Source organism: Lygodium microphyllum, chromosome 2 (assembly GCF_053477565.2).
Source record: "Lygodium microphyllum isolate KBCC chromosome 2, Lygodium_microphyllum_v1.1.10, whole genome shotgun sequence".
Taxonomy (NCBI): domain Eukaryota; kingdom Viridiplantae; phylum Streptophyta; class Polypodiopsida; order Schizaeales; family Lygodiaceae; genus Lygodium; species Lygodium microphyllum.
In genome coordinates this window covers 111372978-111387418 of record NC_141136.1, presented here as the reverse complement: position 1 = coordinate 111387418, position 14441 = coordinate 111372978, and positions in this window count along the sequence as shown.

Genomic DNA, 14441 nt, shown 5'->3' with positions numbered 1-14441 from the left:
CCTTATCATCGTTCTTTTGCCAAGTGATAGCAAGATTCGCATCATGAGGCTTCTTTTCTTTTCCAGTGGTAATGGCCCAGAAGCCCTTCTGCATCAAGATCAGTTTGATGCGGGTTTGCTAGGTATGAAACCTGACTCCTTTGAAATGAGCAATTGGAGAATCTTTGCCCATGTTCGACTTGAGGAACCAACAGCAAATCAGCTTCAGAATTATCAAATTTAAGCAGCAAAAGAGTTGGTTGAGATGTGTCAAGAGACACAAGTGTTTAGATCACTAAAAATGAGTGTCAATAGACACTATGTTTCTTCCCTGAGTCTTTCAAACCTGCAAAAATCCTTCAATTTCTTTCAGATCCAGATCTTCCCCTTCTTGATTTGATGCTAGGACCTTTAGGTCTGAGTGGTAGTGGGTTGTTCCAGTGGCAGAAGAGAGAAAATGATGAGATTTTTTAGCTTGGTGAAGTTTGGCTATAGCTATCCTGTCAAAACAGGGACCAGCGCGACGATTGGTAAATGAGCTCCCACAAGCTCCAAAGGTCAAATCTGCTCAAACCCTTTGAGATGGAGGACCCTCACTAATGTTTCTAACTTCCCTAAGAGGTTTTATACTCGTTTTTCACGAGCTGAGAGATCTAAGCCTTCAAAGTGGTTGCTGTCAAAACTGCGCCCAGATTTGGGAAAAAACAAATATCGAGCATGGTGTGCATCAATCTCCTTGATTTTTGTGCCAACAAGTTGCATCTTGACTTGAAGAACAACTCTCGAGAAGAAATCTTGAAGAGATATGGCCTGCTTGATGAGATATGGCTGCTCCAACAGAGGTAGGTAGCTGCTGTCCAAAGACACAGTTATAGGAGTGACTCTGAAAAGAGGCAATCTTGAAGCTATAGTTGCCCAATCTCGATGATTGAGGTGCCATTAAGGAGCTCTGGAAGTATAGAAACACTTCTCCAGAAGGAAATTCAGAGAGATTTGACCTTTGGAGAGAGATATGAAAGTTTCAAGCTGACATGGTGCTACTGGCTATGGCTACCATGGAAGCTTCATTGAATGTAGGAATTCAAATGAAGTTGGAGATAGGGTCCATTACTCAAACTGAGCTAAGCTAAGATGGAAAGGAGCTGAGAGGAGTGAAAGGAGAGTTGGGCCATGCTCAGCTGAGCTCTGATACCATGTGAAATATGCGGGATCTAGAGCATGGCAGATGCGGAAGCTATGGAGGTTGAAAGAGGAAAAAGAAACTCATGAAGACATTGACCTTGACTAGGAAAAATTGTTACACAAGTGAATTAGGTTCTAAGATTGAGACTTGGACTCATAAACACAATCTTATGTATTGACAGTGACATGAAACTTTACTGGAAAGAAAAAAGTACTATCATTGCATTAGAAAAAGAGTGCAAGTACAATGCTTCATAGGATTTGAGCGGTGGTACTTCCTCCTACTGTGCATATGGGATTCTAGTCCTAAGCCCTCACTGCTCTTCACAAAGGGACTGAAGTAGGTGTGATTGCAAATATCTCAAAAATCTTGACTATCTCAACAATCACGCTCAAGCTCAAGTGAGGTAAGATACTCCAAGTAGCTATTTGAAGTAATTGAACTTATATTTACCTAGTGACTTAGTAAAGATATTTGCTATTTAATCATCTATGTTCACATGCAGGAGATCCACTTTTCCTACAAGTATAATCTCACAATGAAATGATAGTGTACCTCTATATGCTTTGTTCTAACATGGTAAATAGGATTTGTTGCTAGAAGTACACTACTCGGGTTATCATAGTATAATGTCACTAGAGCTGCTTCCTGCATATCCAAATCAGCCATCAATTTAAGCAACCATGCAATCTCACATGTGGCTAAAGTAGCACTTCTATACTCTACCTTAGTACTAGATAGTGCAACAATTTATTGCTTCTTGCTACTCTAGCTAATCATCCCACTACCAAGGTTGAATGCATAGCCACTAATAGACCACGATCATAAGGACATCCTGCCCAATCTGCATTAGTGTATCCAATGAGGTTCAAGTCCTTATCTTTCTCATAAAATAGCCCAAAGTCTACCATTGCCTTGACATATCGCATGATCCTTCTTATTGCATCCAAATGTGGTTTCTTTGGCTTTTGCATGAATTGACTATAAGCCCAACTGCATAGCTTAGATCAAGCCTAGTGATAGTTAAGTATATCAAACTTCCAACCATCTTCCTGTACATAATAACATCTGCAATCTCAGCTCCAGTGTCTACATCCAATTTGGTATTCTGATCCAAAGGAGTATTAAGTGGTTTACACTCTTTCATGCCATACTTTTTTAGCATTTACAATGTGTTTTGTCTCTACATCAACCAAATTCCATTGATTGAATTTACCACTTCAATGCCCAAAAAATATTTCAACTCACCTAAATCTTTTATATCAAACTCTGATTTTAGCATAGTCATCACAGCTTGTATTCCAATGTTATCATCACCTGTAATAATGAGATCATCCACATATATGACTAGCACAACCAAACCTATATTTGTCTTTTTAGTAAACTAACTACGATCAACCACCCTACCAACTGTAAAACCAAGGCTCTGCAAGTAACTGCTCATGCATGCATGCCAGGCTCTTGGAGCCTATTTCAGCCCATAAAGAGATTCCTTCCATTTTACTTTGTATACCCATTTATAGCCTATAGTCTTCTTACCTTTAGGCAATGGAAAAAGCTCCCAAGTTCAATTTTTAGCCAATGTAGCCATTTCTTCATCCATGGATTTGTACCAGTTCTTATCCAAGACCACTTTAGCAAATGTAGTAGGTTCTTTGTACTCCATGACCTTAATCATATATGCATAATGCTTTGCATAATATCCACTATATCTGAGTTGATCAACTGGGTATCTCACTCTTTGTGAGCATCTTGTGCACTGCTTGATCCCCCTCTTTCATGAGGCGGAACATACCTGCTCTGCTTAACACTTGGAGTATACATAGATGGAATTCCAAGTCTTCTATCAAGGCTATCAATTGAATCATAACCAGAATTCATCATACCAGGAGTCATCATGCCAAATATATTATCAAAAACTATTTCTTTTCCTTTGCTTTATACCTCATTTTCCCCCTCACTAACATAGTGCTGTCAAAGTGGATGGTGATACAGAACGTCTCAATCTGCTAGTCCGTGGAGACACACTAGAAGATACATCACATATAGGCCCAGACAAAGAAGCACTCAACTGTGGAATAACATTAGAACCATGTTTTGAAGGCATATCAATATAGACACAACAGTAGATGATGCATACCAAGAAGCCATTTCATCAAATATGACATCTTTGTTGAATAGTGTCTCTCTAGTACATAGATCATAACATTTATATGCCTTATTCTCTTGTGCATAACCAATGAACACACACTTGTGTGCTTTGGGATCCAATTTCTTTCTCTTCTCATCAAGGATATGAACATAGGCAATGCAACCAAAAAATTTCATGTGACTAATGTCTGGCTTGTACCCCCATAGAGTTTCTCATACAGGGTTATGTATGGCTTGTGCCCCCATAGAGTTTCTCATACAGGGTAATGTCTGGCTTGTACCCCCATAGAGTTTCTCATACAAGGTTATGTCATATATACCTATAGTGGGAGTTTGATTCAATACATACATGGCTATTAGAAAAGCTTCAGACCAATAGTACAGTGGCATGTCCTTTTCATTTAGAATTGTATGAGCAGTCTCCATAAGCATCATGTTCTTTCTTTCAACCACTCCATTCTATTGTGGAGGAGTGTAACTGTAAGTGAGATTCCTACAAAGGCCCTGTCAAACACATTAGATACAAATTTCCCACCACTGTTAGATCTCAAACATGAGATATAGCAATCAAACTCCTTCTCAACTTGTCTCTTGAAAGATTTAAAAATAGCAAACACTTCATCCTTGTGTTTTAAGATATACACCCAAGCATACCTGATGAAAGCATCTATGAAAGTTATGTAATATTTGGATCTACCAAGGGATGCATTATGGGCCGGTCCCCATACATCAGAATGTATCAATTATAATGGCCTCAAGCTATTTCAAACATGTTTTGCAAAGGGAAAGAAAGATTTTTTGCCAAACTGGCATGCATCATACACATGACCGATCTCACTGTATATAACTTTGGGAAACATGTCACGAGCTGCTTTCTTTGCATAGTTTGAAGCCATTGAATATTTACATGTCCAATCCTTTTGTGCCATATTTTCAGTCTCTAATAGTGCCCTGACCATGCACAAAGATTGTTGATTTTAGCAATGAGGTAATGTAGCATCCAATGTGAACATTCTACCATGTCTGTTGTCTCGAGCAATGAGTTTGTTGCCATTACCAAACTCTTCTATAAAGTAGCCATGCTTATTAAAGCAAACCTACAAGTTTTGCTTTGTTATCTACCCCATTGACAATAATTTTTTTGTAATAGAGGGTACATGCAATACATCATGTAGACTTTTCTTCTGCCCATCATGAATGACCAAGGGTACTACCCCCTTATTCTCAATGCAGTGTTGAGTATCATCTCCTATGCACACATATCCATTTCTTTTAGGAACCATTTTTGTAAACCAATCACCATGAGGTGTCATATGATTTGAAGCTACAAATTCAATATACCAAACATCATCTGTTTTAGTCTCCTTAGTTGCATGGTTTTGAACATACATCATGGTAAACTATCTATCAGTGGAAGCACCCTCTATAGTATGACTCGATGATGCATAGTATCCCTGTTTTTTGCCTTTCTAATTAGCCTTCTTCTTCCAACGCTCTTTGGCAATGCAAGCATACTTGCCACAATAGTGACAATCCTTATCTTTATTTGGATTTTCATGAGTATGCTGCAACTGCCAAGATCCTCTTCCCCTAGGGTTGGATCTCTCCCTCGCTCTAAAATGTCCACCACATTTTGCATTCTAGCATTTCTTGGTATTACCACTTTGAGATGCATTCTATTATGTCCCTCTTCCACGAGAAAACCCTCTTCTATGGCTCTATAGCCTCGTTGATAAGAATAGAACACTGCATCTTTACTTTTAGAGCTACTTGATCCAGTAGCTAACCCCAATTTGACTTCTTGATATATGAGCAATGACACAACGCCATTGAAATCTAACATCTCAGCTTGCACTGATATAGAGGTACCGAAAGATTTGTACTTAAGTCCCATACCATTTAGGGTAACAGCCAACATCAGCTCCTAGTAGAGCTAGTTGATCTGCAGTGGTCTTGATTTCAGTCACACAATCTTGTATGCATCAACCTTTCCTATCCATAGTGCTGAACTTCTGCTTTAGTTGGATTTTGCAAGCACTAGTGATCGTGCCATAATGTCACATTAAAATATTGCAAGCATCCTTTGATGATTTGCAGTTTATTATCTTCATGACCATTGCATCAGAGATGCACAAAGACAACCAATGAAACACTCTTCAAGCTCTTTCCATCCATGCTCAATGTGCCCGTCTCTTTGCTCAACACTAGGATTTTTGTCTGGAAGCTTGGGTTTAGCTTCAACACCTATGAATAAGTCCCAATAGCCCTTTTCGATCATTAAGAAGTTCTCCATCCAAAACTTCCAAATAGCATAGTTATTGTTGTCTAATTTCTCACCCATATTTGTGTAATTTTATCACCCCTCTCAACATTTGCCATTTCCAACTGAAATTTTTTTAATGCAATTTTCAACCAAGTCAAGCTTTCATTGTTCTAGTGTCTACTAGTCACTATTTATGCAAGATAGTTTCAATCCTAGAGTAAATAACTACTAAGAACTTTCCAACACTAGTAGATTTTATTTTAGTATCATGTCATACATTTCCAAACATGTGGCAAAGCATTTAGATGCAGGTAGCATTGTGTGATCAACATAGACATGTAGGTATACACAGCATTCAATGACAAACAACATCCTATAAAATTAGCTACATTAACCTTGCACAAATCAAAGTATTCTCAACTCAAAAAATCTCTCCAAGCATAGTAGATATATCCCAATACATTCGAGGATCAACACCCAGTCATTCAAGTATCAATTCTTACTCACTTTTCAATGACCATAATGGATAGTTTTAGGCCAATTCTCTGTTATGAACAATAGTGAGTTCTCTACTATAAACAACGGTATTCAGACATCAAAACACTCACAAGACATCTCAAATAGTTATCACTCCATGTGGTAGTTGATACATATCCAACCGTACATCACATGTAATCTGTCTAGACTTTGAGCATTTATAGCTCATACCATAAGACGTCCCCAATACATATAGCAATGATCCAATCATTCACATGTATCAATTAAGCTTCAAGAAGCTTCAAGTGTCAATTATGAGCTGTCAAATTTTAGGATAGCACCCTGCTTGAATTTGTACCTTTAGATTAGAGAATTTAATGCTCACAACCTTCCATAAACCATCCAATAACCATGTGATCTCATCCATGTATGGTTAGACATCAATCCATGCTCCTATGAACTCCAAAACACCAAGACTAAGATTGTTCCAAGATTATGATAGTAGTATGTCTGTGCAATGTACATGAAGCTCAATAGCTTCCGCAAATTCTTAACCAACCAAAGGAATTTCCATGATCACTATCAATCATTGTATGCTGTGCAAGTTTGGCATTCATCAACAATGGGCTGCCATTAATCATTGTCAATGCAAAGAGAGCATCAAGTACATTTCAAGCCAAGCTAAGTGACCTTCAAGCCTTCTTTGATTTATTCATTGTTGTTGCTCAGTATCTAGGAATGCTTTGATGCATTCATTACTGCTCCTTAGTATCTTAGTAAGATACCCTCTTCATTTAACTTGTTGAAATGGTCTTCAAAGTTCAGGGAAAAACTAGCGCATTTTACCTTTGTCCAAATTGATTTCTGCTGCTAATTATTATCCAAAATACTCAGTCATAAATACTCAAGATGTTGCACAGATGCTACTTTATAGTAGGTATGAATGGCATCAACCACAAATTCCATGTAGTCATCCTGAATATGCACCTTCTCCATGTGTTGTCCATGTAGATTTAAGGCCACTATTGGCACTGTCCACATTGGATAAAAACACATGTTGCTACTCTTCAATTGATGTTGATCACTTTGCTCAGCTCCATTGCAGGCCATTGAATCCTCCATTTGATGCCTTAATAGGCCTTGATAAAGCCACACAATAAATGCATACCTTTTCCAACTGATGCAATGCCAGTCCTAAAATTAAAGATGTAGGTCAATTTCACCTCCAGCTTTCCAGTTTCTGCTCATTGCAATGTCGAGCTCTCTGGCCTTGATACCATGTTAGAAGAATCAAAGAGAGAGAGAGAGAGAGAGAGAGAGAGAGAGAGAGAGAGAGAGAGAGAGAGAGAGAGAGAGAGAGAGAGGCAATAGAGACCTAACTTCTCTCAATGTTCTTCATTGTTCATCTTGCTCTTTGACTAAATAATACACAACATGAACTATGTCTAAGTGACCACACTGACTAACCACCGACTACCTATCTATGGTTAATAAGTCACATACCAACTTATTAAGAACACACACATGATATCAATCCAAACCTTTTCATCGTTGGACCATCGAAAGATCCTTTGAAGCCAACAATTCTACTAAAAAAGAGCTTGCAAAGGTTTAAAAAGTGAACTTTTCAAGGGATGGGAAAACTCCTAAACATATTTTTATTATACAGAGGGTTTGAATAAGGTAGTCATTTGGTTAATGAGTTTTGAGATGTGTTTGCCTAGAACCTTTAAAACCTCAAGGAAGTGCCACCTCAATTTCTCACCCATAACATCTCTTTGTGGCATAATGCAAAACCTATTAGGCCCCACCACATGAATCCTTTCTATGCCCAATATATGAAGGAATAACTCAACAATTTGTAGAAACCATAAATTCATCTGTAAAATGGAGCATATAGATAGAGTGGCAAAACTATGCATCAATTACAAGAAGGTTGATGTAGCAACCAAACATGACCACTATCCACTTTGTTAAATAGACCATATGATTGAGATAGTGGCCAACAAGGAAGCTTATACCTTTCACGATGGATTCTTTGGATATAGTTAGGTTTTCAATTTCACTTGAATGACAAATACAAGACTTCTTTTGCAACTGAATGGAGGATATTTGCCTATATCATCATGCTATTTGGATTGCCAACTACCTTTCAAAGACTAATGTATACCCTCTTCAAGGACATGCCACATAAGTTGCTAGAAGCATTTGTGGATGATCTATACGTTCATACAAATTGAGAGGAGCACTTAACCAAATTCTTTGAACAATGTCCGTAGTATCACTGATTGTTGAATCACTTGAAGTGCCAATTGTGGATAAAACATGTAAAAATGGCATGGCAAAGTGAATAGAATTTGAGCAAGGAATAGAGATCGTACAACAAATAAGAGAAGAATACAAACTTCTTTAATTCCAAACAAACTGGTACAAAGATGGCTCTATCCAAACCAATGTACTTTGACTATGAAGTTCAAATGGCAATCTAGACAAATGATAGGTGAAGAGCTTTAAGTGAGCTAGAAGAACTTTGACTAGATAAATGATAGATTGATTATGGCTTTGGAGGGGTCTCCTCAAGTTGATACTAGCTTAACTACTATATCTAACCCAAAGGCTAGACCCATAAAGGTCACCTTTTTGCCATCGGTCACATAGACCTCATCTAACATGCAAGTCAAAATCCAACGTGCTCACATATGGCTTCTCATAATGGGGCCCTTACAACTTTGAGCACCGTGAATCATTAGTGGCACCTTATAAGGATGGAGAATCGAGCATATCTAATATGCCATCTCAATATCCACACAAGTAAACTACATCCTCGAAAAATGCTAAGTCTTTGAAGAGAAACTCAAAGAAAACCCTTCATAAGAGCTTTGGTTAAGATATGTGCTCTATTTAGCTCTATTGGATAGTAGACCAACTCTGTTATCCCATCCTTGATCAAATCACACACATATGATGTTGGAGCTCAATATGTTTGGTGCATGTATAAACCACTCAATTTTTAGCGATGGTGATGCAACTCTGACTGTCACATCTTAGTACTATTTATTCTTCATCCTATACTCCTATATACCATAGAGTTCACCTTAACCATACTATTTTACATGTAGCAAGACAAACTTCCTTGTATTGTACTTTAGTAGAAGTCAATGTCATTTTTGGTAGCTTCTTATTCATCTATGATAAGATTCTTGAACCCAAAGAGAAATAATATCTAAAAGCTAAATTCCTAGAATCACTATCCCTATCTAGTTTGAGTCACAATTCCCCGAAAGAGAACTTTCAAAATTGTATGTGATACATAGTCTCAAGAGTTTCCTTGAAGTATCAAAGCACCCATATCCCAACTTTTCGATGACTTTGATGTGGTTTGTTTGAGAATCTTATCAAAGTACCAGCAACAGAACTAATGTTTGGAGGCTTGGTATTGCACAAGTAGATGAGACTACTAATAAACCTCTTATCCTTTTCAATGTCCACTAGTGCTATCTTTGTACACTTAGTCATACCAAATGCTTTCAACATCTCCCATGCATACTTATTCTAAGAGACGAAGATTTTTCATGCCTCTTGGTAGCACTTAAATCCCTAAACAATAGTGTAGTCAGCCCAAGTCTATCATTCCAAACTTAGAGCTCAAAGCTTTTTGAGTCCGATGCATCATATCTTCATAATCACTTATAATAAGAAGGTTCTCCAAGTATAGAACAATCATTATAGGCTTTTCACCATCCTTGTAAATATACTATAAATATAAAAATTAGCATCGAGGCATATCTATTGATATTTAAGCTTAAAAGAACTTATCTATGCATTGATGCCATGCTCTAGGAGCTTATTTTAGCCCATACAATGCCTTTCTTAGCTTAGAAACGTTTCTTTAAGAATGGAGGGCCTCAAATGTTGGTGGTTAAGCCACATACACCTCGTGCTTAAGGTTACCATTCAAGAATACTAATTTTTCATCCATTTAAAACTGACCACTTCTTCTAAGTAGTCACTATAAGTATTGTGAAAATAGTGGTCATTTATGTAGTTGGAGTGAATGGTTCTTGAAAATTAGAACCTTCAACCTATGAAAATCCCTATGTAACTAGTTGGGCTTCATACTTTTCTAGACTACCATCAACCTTATACTTTAACACCTTCTAGGTCCACTTGGTGCCAATAACCCTTCTCTTTTCTAGGTATTCCAGTAGCTCCCAAGGATCATTGTTCATGATAATATCAGACCCAACTTGCATAGCTACTCTCCATGCTGGATCTACAAGTGCTTCTTCCAAGTCAATTGACTCCTTTACTTCTGTCATAGTCTTAGTCAATCAAGGCCATATTAACTATGTGAGTTAAAGCCTTTCTTTGCTCCTCTGTTCTCTAATATCTCCTTGATCCATTTTTCCCTTTCCTTAGGAGTTGTAAGCATTGGATTTTTTCAATCATAGAGCTACTTCTCCTTGGTCCATCTAACTTTTCCTCAACAATTCTAGAAATAGGATTAGTTTGATCATAGAGCTTCTTTACCCATAGTGGCAATGGCTTTTCTAGTGGTGTGCTTACAGATTAGTGAACATTCTCTCATCATCCAAAGATGATGTTTCCTCCTCCTTAAGTATAGGGATAACTATTGAGACAGGTTTATAATAGACTATTTGACTAACTCTAGAAGATATTTTTCTTTGTTCTTGCTTTCTTATGGAAATGACTCTCTCTATTTGTTACCTATCATACAAGCTTCACATGGTTCCTTCATTTCAATCATTGCAAGTATATCAAAAACTATACCTTGCTTATGTATATTCTTTAATATTGCAAATCTAATGTGACCAAATATTTCATATCATATGTTCACTTGTTCCCACACCACTAGCATCTATAAGAGTAGTTAGCTCATAAATTTGTTTCTTCTTTCTCTTTTGACAAGAACTTTGCTAGTAGTGTTGAGAATTTACACCTATGTTGATAAACCTCATTTCATGGCCAAGATCCATTATGGAAGAAATCGATAACCAAATTTTTCTTAATCACGTTAGCATATAACATTTTTTTGCAACACAAAGGGGATTACATGTATCCTAAGCAGGGTATTTTGCATCATTTCCAAATGTCACTGTGATGGATTCTTATAGAGGATGCATGTAACTATATAGACATTTATTGTTGGTCATGTGATGGAAGGCGCCACTATCCAATACCCATGAGTCAATGATAGAGACTTCTTATGCCAAGGAACACACTTTCTTAATGATGGCCATGAGTAACTCTAGCTTGCTTCAGTACCATATTGGCTGACTCTTTCCTTTACTTTTTAGGGTACCATTATCTTCATTCATCTTCTTGACACAACAATTTACAATTGTATGTCCTTTATTCTTATAATAGAAACATTCTCCCTGAAACTTTTTCTTACCATCCTTCTTTCTTTTGTCACCATCACTTTTGGTGGAGGAATCACATTTTCCTTTTGGATTAGTGGAGAATGTAGCACCTACACTATTGCTTCCTTCTCGAGCTTTAAGCTGCAACTCCCTCTTCATTACTAGTATACACAATTCCTTGAAGATCAAATTTTAAGGTCTTACCTAAGTGTTAAGGGTAGTTACCAATACATCAAACTTTAGTGGAAAAACCCAAAGACACATCCGAGCACTAGTCCTTTATATCCCAATGCTAGCCATTTGACTATACAAATTCTTGATCCGAGTAATGAATGCTTCTATCATCTCTCCTTCAATAAAATTTTATGTTATTAGAAGATTTACCCAATTCTAGATTCTTGGTTGTTATTCATTTCTACTACTCTTTAGTATATTCCAAGCCTCTAATTCCTTGGTTATATACTTAATCAAGGTCAAAACACTAGTAGAACAATTTATAACCAAGGCATAAAATGCATCTACATTTCTTTATTTCCAAGGTTGTAGATAATCATTATTTGGAGGAATCATTATACTAAAATTTTTCAAGTTAGGGGTAGATTGTGGTTCTAGGTTAGTACCGTCTCTAGAAGCTTATAAGAATCAGGGACAATTATAATTTTATGCATCCACAAAGTGTAATCAATAGCATCTAACTTGCCTTTCCTAAAGATCAATGGATGAATCATCAATGTTTGGATTATTGGTATACTAGTACCGCTACCTAATGCACCACAACTACTTATGGATATTGATTGCTCCTCTTTCCTATTGAAGCCCTTGTCTCTCACATACTCTTCACTCCTTAGAGACCCTTGGGCTTTGACACTCCTTAAAGCCCCTTGGGCTTTGATACCATGTAAAAATATCATGGCTTCTACTACTAAGAGGGAAGGCTTAGAGATATTCTATGTAGTCAATATGTTTTGCCATTACTGGTTGTGTATTTGAGAGAAAACCCTCCAGGGTCTCAAGCTCAACATTGCATGTCTTGCTAGTTTCATGGATGTGATATGGTCCCATGCCTCAAAGTTTCAATTTTTGCTTATGGCCTTTAAGAGAATACAAGAGCACCAGGTCCCCTTTGTCAAAGGATCACTGTTGTATGTCTATCAAACCAAGCCTTGCTACATGCTTTTTCAGCAAGGCAGGCATGCATTATGACTAAAATTATCTCTACTTCTCACTTAGATTAGGATAACAAACTCATGGTAGCCTTATGGGCTTATTGGATAGCTTACAAGACCTCTACTAGCCAAACACTTTTTTGTCTCACTTATGGAACTAATGTTGTTATGGATATGGAATTCTTGAATGCTAGTCTCTTCATCCTTAATCCTAAGACTAGGACAAGTTTGATGGGCTATTGAGTAGGAAATAAATAAAGACTTGGGAAAGTAGCACTGACTTGAAAGCTAGTAGAATAAGCTTAAGGCCTCTACAAGGATCGACATAACCTGTGCAATCAAAATCACCAAGACTCTTATGGAGAACATACTTTTTAGTGAGATTGTTTAACAAGATTTGAATGAGTTATGGATTGAATCGATTTATGACTCCCTAATATCCAAGGCATCACGCTCTTGGAAAGGCTTCTATGGAGAAGCTTACATATATTCAATCTAAATAATTATCACCAATTATGGCAGTGCACTATCAACGGTCATCATGATGGCTCTAGGACTTTCAAGACATGCCATTGCTACAATTGAAGACATAGTACACCTAGCCAATCCAACTTAGTCTCATGGGCACATAATTTCACTAGAACCATTAGCATGAATGGTCACACTTAGCCCAAGAAGGGGACTACTCTAGTTAAAAAACAAACAAGAGACTAAGAGAGGAATATGAGCCCAACTCTAAGGACACATAAGAAAAAGAACTAGAAAGGCAATACAAAGGAAAAGTGCCAGATCAAGAACTCTAGGAAGCCATTCAAGAGTTTATAAAGGAATTTCAACTCATAATGGAAGCTTTCCAAAAGGAGGAGGACATGGCCACTAGCTTTTGCGGGAATCGTATGAAGAGGAAATGAGGAAAAGAGAAGCATCCATTCCATCAAGAGTTGAGGAATAACTTGCTAAGAGAGCAAGGAGCTTCAACAAAGGGAAAGAGAAAGTTATAGAGGATTTGACCTTGGATATTTCCAAATACTTATGGCCACTCTCTAATTAATGTAGACAAATATCACTGAGTTGGAGAAAGGTAACGAGTTCAAAGATGTCATAGTGACTTCCTATAAAGAAATGCAATGTCTTGTGAATTCTATGACTAGATCATAGGAACACGCAAGGAATATCCTAGGTAATTTAGGAAATATTAGCATATTGAGACATCAACATGAGGAACTAAAGCATGACAGGGAATAAGTTATCCAAATGTGGCTAGAGATGCAAAGGAAGTATGAGGAGGAAAGAATCACTCATAAGGAGTTCCCGAAATTCTTAGCTCAACTTCATGATTTACATGCCTAGATTGAGAGAATGGTAAGGAAATGAAAGAGCTAAAAGTAAAATTGCAAGAAGTTGAAACTTTAAGGGAAGATGATAACTCTACATAAACATATATTACAATTTCATAGTGCAATTAGAGTAAGAGAAAGCAAGGACAAGAGCTCTCACTAAATAATTTCATATGCTCATCATACTCAAGCTCAAATGAAGGCAACCTTCACAAGGTTGGAACAAGTCTAACTGCAATAGGTAATGAGGTAGAAGAAGAAGTTAATAGAGCATGTGTGGAAGTTTTATGACAATTGGCCACATACTTGACATGCTCCCTTAATTGGGAGAACCAATTTAAAATTCATGCAATAGCCTACAAACATGCATTTTATTTGCAACACAAGCTCTGTCAGTGGTAATGTGCACGATATATTTCAACAAAATAGAGGATGTGAAAGCATAAAAAGCTCAATTTGGATAAGTTTCCTAGAAAAACTTGACAATGGCAGAGAACTTAC